The 6,096-nt window shown below is 44.8% G+C and overlaps 1 protein-coding gene across 7 annotated transcripts in view; it reads right to left on the bottom strand.

Moving 5' to 3' along the window:
* MTUS2 (microtubule associated tumor suppressor candidate 2) overlaps window positions 1–6,096 on the bottom strand; it is a 550,651-nt gene that overhangs the window by 281,630 nt on the left and 262,925 nt on the right. The window lies entirely within an intron of this gene.

Raw genomic sequence — 6,096 nt, 5'->3', positions numbered from 1 at the left:
ATATCATTGCCTCTTATGTGCTCCAGGAATAGCTCCATCCATTATCCTCACTTGCTTTTGTTACAGAATTTACCAGGTGACTGAAAAATACACAGGAGTACCCGGAGACACAGGAAAAACCCATTTATTTCCAGATGTTTCACATGTACTAGTACAGTGACTCGGGGGCTCAGTTCTCCAAATCCTGAGCAAACCAATATGGAGGAAACTTTCTCTTTATACCCTTAGGTTTCTTTGTCCCCCATATATGGATCAGACTTCTGGACCTTTCGCGGGCTTTGCAAAAAGCCCCCTGTGTTGGGATGGGGGCCATGAGACCACACCTAAAGGCCTGGCCTGCCGCCAGTGCTGATAAGGGTTTGTGTATTGTTCATGGCTTATGGCCTCTGTAAAATGTGAGTATTTAGGTAAACAGGTCTTGCAAGACCAGATAATTAAGGAAGGGGCAGTGACTAGACTATAGGCTAACAGGAATGTGCATTAGGGATACTAATTAACTAGGTACAGAGTTAGGCTGCTGGTCTCCCCCCCAAAAATGTCTTATTTTCCTCATCACTTTCATCTCCTCTTCAATCTCTTTTACCACTTACCCTCCTCCTCTACTGAGCTACAGTCCTTTGTCTTTCCTCCCCCACAGTTTTGGACATCCATCTATATACTCCACTCTCACCTTCCTTACTCCCTTGTAACCTGATTTCTGCCTTCAGACATTTTGTTCAAGCTAACTTGGAAGCTCCCAGTGACCTCCTAATCACTACATCTGCAGACCCATTTTTCTCAATATTGAACCCTCTTAACCTCTGCAGCACAGAGAGCGTGGACTGATCATCTCTTTCCAGCAATCTCTCTCCTCTCCAGGCTTTCCTGATGCTCCTCCCTCCTCGCTGACCACACCTTCCCTGGCTGTGTGGTCCTCACTCCCAACCTAGATAGACATGCCCTGCAGAATCTGTGGACACCCCTCTGCCAATCTTATCCTATTTGTACTTCCCTGGTTTTCAGTCATGGCTCCAAACATCATTTATCCTCTGTGACTGCTCTCCATCATTTCAGTCCAGCATTTCTTAAAGCTGCTAGATACATTTCTATGAATGCTTTTCTGCAAACAGCATGACCATTCAAACTCACTCCTTCTCCTGAACCCACATTTTGTGAGTGATATCCTTATCCTTTTAGTCACCCTCCCCCGTCAGGTGCTCTTGACCTGTCAGTTCTGGCTCGATCACATTTGGCCCTTTCTTTCCATCCCACTGCCACCCTGTTTCAGACTCCCACTAACCCTCTCTTCCCAACTGCCGCTGTTATGGGAGCCAAAGGATCCTTTGACATCACCATAAAAGATATTCTCTTTCTCACTGAAAGCAAAAAGAATTGTCAGCGTGTGACTCCTATCTTTCACCTTAAGAAAGACACTGCGAGGATCTTTATGAACCTTCCCATAAGGCAGTTTGTACATGTCACAGACACAAGAAAGCATGTCCTATTGTCTAAGTTCCTGTAAGAAGGCAACATGCATCTGAAAGTTATTGCTGCTTGCTTTTTAGCTTTTTTCTCTGTTTTCCCCCATGGCGTTAGAGTTGTGACAGGATGTCACCTCTGACCTATCATTTCTGCTAAGCCCAAAGTAATAAAAGCTATGAAGACAATCCCCCTCCTCCCAGCTCTGCTCTGGTCCTGGACCAATAAGCCAAGGTGCCCAGCATTAGGCAGGTGCCGGGGCAAAACGATGACTTATAAGAATCTCCTAGCTCTGCATTTTATGGGAAAAAGCAGGGCAAGAGAACCTTTGAGCTGCTCTCTGTCTGTTAGTATCCTGAAATCCCCATCTCCTATGACAGGGAAAGAATAACAGAAGTAAGGTCTGGCCAGAAGGGAAATGTTCCCAAATTTGGCAGAACTAGGATCTCTCACCTTCAGTCTCTCTTCTCCAAATGGCTTTGTTCACCATTACCATATTAATTTTTCTCAAACACACTTGTAATTATTCACTTAAGAACCATAAGTGGCTCCAAACATTTTCTAGAATAAAGTTACAGGATCCCAGCTCTTGAGAGCCCAAGGTGGTCATTTGGTTCAATCCCTCTCAACTTTATAATGAAGTTCTGAATCCAGTGAGGTTAACTGACTTTCCCGCAAATTATTCTTATCATGAATCTTGATTTTGATGCATATTATACATGCAAATGTAGCATATTTCTTACCTTAACCACTTTCCCATAGTTCAAAGTATCCTTCCTCCATTAAATATCTTAAGTGAGCTAGAACATGCTAGAATCTGGCACTTATAAAGCTTTTGAGTAACAGTGCAATTGTTAACAGTTCTGCCCACATATTTGAGTCTGGGTGGATAAACTAGGTGCTACTTAAGCAATAAAGACAATATTTTCACTTATAAGCAATGAGTAGCACTCAGAAGGGCCATGTTCTCCTTTGTAAACATGTGTGAAGGAAGCAAAGAGGGAGGAAAACAAGAATTGAATGTGTGGAAATAATTGGGAAAATTCACAGCATGAGTCAGTGAAAATGATCCTATTTTTTCCTTATAAAGAATGATTTAAATTACATAATTATGAATTCCAGGTAAATAAATATTTAAATTCATCGGTGACATGTGTTTGACTTCCTTATTTCCAGAGAGAATCAGGCTTATTTTGGTTTTTGTTCTCTTTCTTTTCTTTCTCCCACCCACCAAATAAGATTGAGATACTTGACAAAGTAAAACCCTGATGCAATGGAATTAGACTCTAACAAAATAAGAAGCTGTGTGAAGCCTTTTATACACCACAGAGTCAAATGTTCCCATTGTTCCCTCAGACATTAGAAAGGCACAGAAATAAAATCAGATCCAACTTTCAGCTTCTATTTTGAGCAGAGGTTTGAAATGCCATCAGCTTAGATTAATGTGGTATGCATTAGTCACCTTGCATAAATATCTTTCATTTAAAGGGAACCCAACTGAATGTATTATCTTAAATAATAGCATGCTAAGGACATGGCAGAGCCCTTTTAGATAAAGAAATCAAAGCACGACTTTCCTTGCCTATATTTTAGAAATACCCAAACAATCACAAGCTAATAGCTCAAAAGTAAGAAACTCCTATGCAAATCAACTGATCAACTTCCAGAATTACCTGCCTTAAGGTTTCATAAATGACATATGTTTTCATTTAATGCTCAGAAAGGTATTTACCATACAGGAGAGGTGATTATAAAAATTTAGAACTGGAATGGCTGCCATCTCCCTGACTTAGAGGTGTGTTATCACTACCACTTTTCTTACCCCATACCAGACACTGGTAATCCCTCACAGCCATTTTTCCAACTGAGCTTTTAAATCCTTCTCAACATAGAGCGTCATGCACATGGCCAAAGTATGGAAATAGCCGTAACAACATTACTATTGTTATTATGCAAGGCCTTGTTGTAAGCACTTTGTATTTCTTAATTCCACTAATGTTCCCATCAATCCTGTGGTATTTTTTGGGTCCCTTGGCCTGGCCTGTGGGGATCTGGCCGAAACCAGCTCTCTGACATCCCCTGAGGGGTCCCGGATTGCGAGAGGGCACAGGCCAGGCTGAGGGACCCCACCAGTGCACCATCAGGGCAGGGGAGGGACGGCAGGAGGGCTTCAGGGCGTGTCCAGCCCTTCTTGCCCAGTCCTGATCAGCCAGACCCCAGGAGCAAGCTAACCTACTGGTTGGAGCATCTGCCCCCTGGTGGTCAGTGCATGTCATAGCAACTGCTTGAACAGTTGAACAGTTGAACACTTAGCATATTGGGCTTTTATTATATAGGACTAGAGGTCCAGTGCATGAAATTCGTGCATGGGAGGAGGTTTCCCTAAGCCTGGCCTGCACTCTCTCGCAATCCAGTACCGCTGGCTCCTAACTGCTCGCCTGCCTGCCTGCCTGATGCCCCTAACTGCTTGCCTGCCTGCCTGCCTGATGCCCCTAACTGCTCGCCTGCCTGCCTGATCATCCCTAAATTCTGCCTGCCTGCCTGATCACCCCTAACCACTCTGCCTGCCTGCCTGATCACCCCTAACCACTCGCCTGCCTGCCTTATCACATCTAACTGCCTCTGCCTTGGCCCCCGCTGCCACAGCTTCATCTGGAAGGACATCCAGAAAGATGTCCGGAAGGTTGTTCGACTGTCTGGTCTAATTAGCATATTGCACTTTTATTATTATAGATTATTTTACAATGAGAAAGTATAGGCACAAAGAGATTCATTAGTACTGTATGTAATTGCCCAGAGTCACAGAGCTAGTAAATCGCAGAGGCAGGATGCAAACCCAGGCAGTCTATCACCAGAGACCACTTCCTTCATCACTACACTATGTCGCCTCTTAAAAAATGAAAGCCAATATAGAGAGAAGATGAAATTTTAATCTTTTTTTTTTAGAAATTTTCAAACATGCAAAAGAGTGAAGTAAATAGCATAATGAACTCTCATAATTCCATCATCCAGCTTCAAGGATTATCCAAAATTTACCCATATCTTTTATCATGTTTTCTTTCATTGTTGTTTTTTCTTATTAGTTTTTGTTTTGTTTTGTTTCTTGGCTGTATTATTTTATCCAAACACTCTCATTACCTAAAACCAGTGGAGAACAATTAGTAGGACTGAGACAGCCAGGAGAGGACCTGAGGGTCATGCGGTCTTTCCTCACCCCCTCTCAGGAAGATTAGATGCTTCCTCCTTCATGGGCCTCCTTCCCCACCTGCCCACCCAATGCTGTGCAGTCTTTAGCCACAGACACTTACAGCTCCCTGCATGCTTGCATACTCCCAGCTCCTCACTGGATTCTAAGTTCACAAGGGCGAAGATCACAGTGTCCTGGTCACACCAGCTGCCAGCACTGAGTTCTGTTCTTACCCAATAACAGATACTGATGTATGCATGACAGGAGAAAGCAAAATGGGCAATCTGCTCTTCATAAAACAAGACAGCGAAGAAAAAGGAGGCAGTTCAATGATGCATTATTTTTTACTATAAATAAAAATATCCCAAAATTACAGTTGATCTTACTTACAACAATAAATGGTCAACTTACTAACAAACAAAACAAAACACATTTATATTCTAATCTCACCTCTGGATCATTGTCTGAGTGTTTTGAAAGAGAATATACAAAGATGCCAATAAGGCTATATCTCAAACTAGAGGCCTGGTGCATGAAATTTGTGCACTTGAGGAGGGGGAGTGAAGGGGTCCCTCAGCCCAGCCTGCACCCTCTCACAGTCCAGGAGCTCTCAGGGGATGTCTAACTGATGGCTTAGGCCCACTGACCGGGGGAAGTGGGCCTAACCTGGCAGTCAAACATCCTTAGTGCTGCTGTGGAGGCAGGAGAGGCTCCCACCACCGCCACTGCGCTCGCCAGCTGTGAGGCCGGCTTGTGGCTGAGCAGGGCTCCCTCTGTGGGAGCACACTGACCACCAGGGGGCAGCTCCTGCATTGAGCGTCTGCCCCCTGGTGGTCAGTGTGTGTCATAGCGACTGGTTGTCCCTCCGTTCGGTCGATTTCCATATTAGCCTTTTATTATATAGGACTAGAGACCCAGTGCACAAAAATTTGTACACTAGGGGGGCATCCCTCAGCCCAGCCTGCCCCCTCTAACAGTCTGGGAGGCCTCACAGGATGTCCTACTGATATCCTGTGAGGAGCGGGCCTAAGCCGCAGTCTGGCCTCCCCCTGTGGAAGGCAACTGGCCGATCAGGTATATAGATACTTTCTGAAGGCAGCACAGACTCCTTCCTTATTTCTTTCCTCTGTGGTTGGAGAATAGGGTACTAAAAGGTGGAGACAGAACTGTGGCCGGGCCTGGGGCTCTTGTAGGCAGCAGAAAGAAGGAGAGGGCTGGGGAAAGTCTAGACATGGTTTTCTTCAATTGTCCTCCCTTCCTCCAGGCCCCTCACTCTGTTCTTTCCTTGTCATGGTGGACGCTTGGGCCTCAGATTGACAGGAGCCCAGCAACAGTGGAGTTAAGCCCCCTCACTTCTCAGCTGAACATACAACTGCCTCACATTCCAAGTGGAGCTGTTTTCAAGTGGCTAAAGTGCTGGCAATTCATGCCTCCTGGCCTTTCCCCTCTGG

The sequence above is a fragment of the Myotis brandtii genome, unplaced genomic scaffold, assembly GCF_000412655.1.
Source record: "Myotis brandtii unplaced genomic scaffold, ASM41265v1 scaffold513, whole genome shotgun sequence".
Taxonomy (NCBI): domain Eukaryota; kingdom Metazoa; phylum Chordata; class Mammalia; order Chiroptera; family Vespertilionidae; genus Myotis; species Myotis brandtii.
The sequence above is the reverse complement of the archived record's forward strand: the minus strand, read 5'-3'. Positions and strand labels throughout refer to the sequence as shown.